The sequence below is a fragment of the Alexandromys fortis genome, unplaced genomic scaffold, assembly GCF_014885135.2.
Source record: "Alexandromys fortis isolate MF-2015 unplaced genomic scaffold, M_Fortis_MF-2015_v1.1 scaffold_3, whole genome shotgun sequence".
Lineage (NCBI taxonomy): Eukaryota > Metazoa > Chordata > Mammalia > Rodentia > Cricetidae > Alexandromys > Alexandromys fortis.
In genome coordinates this window covers 14,723,865-14,724,240 of record NW_026067909.1, presented here as the reverse complement: position 1 = coordinate 14,724,240, position 376 = coordinate 14,723,865, and positions in this window count along the sequence as shown.

Here is a 376-nt window from a genome sequence, read left to right as displayed (position 1 = left end):
TTTTTTTTTTAATTTTTCCCACCCATTTTTTAAACTTAGGCATTTAATAAAGTAATAAAATATTAGTTTGAGGCGCACTCTTTCTTATTAGCTAATATACAATAGCTAAAAGATACATATGAACTGCGCACTGTGGAAGAGCAGGTTTCCTAACTACAGTGCAGAGCATCGTGTCTAGATAAACAAACACTTGGAGAGAACACTGTCTGGATCGAACCCTGGTCACTCAGGACAAAACATAGATTTCAGAGATCTTAGTATTCAATCACACTAAGAGGGGCAGACATCCTAGCATCAGCTTCTGTCACAACTGTCTAACAACACACTGAGAACCTGACAACACAGATTGAATCTGGAGATGTGACATCAGACTAGA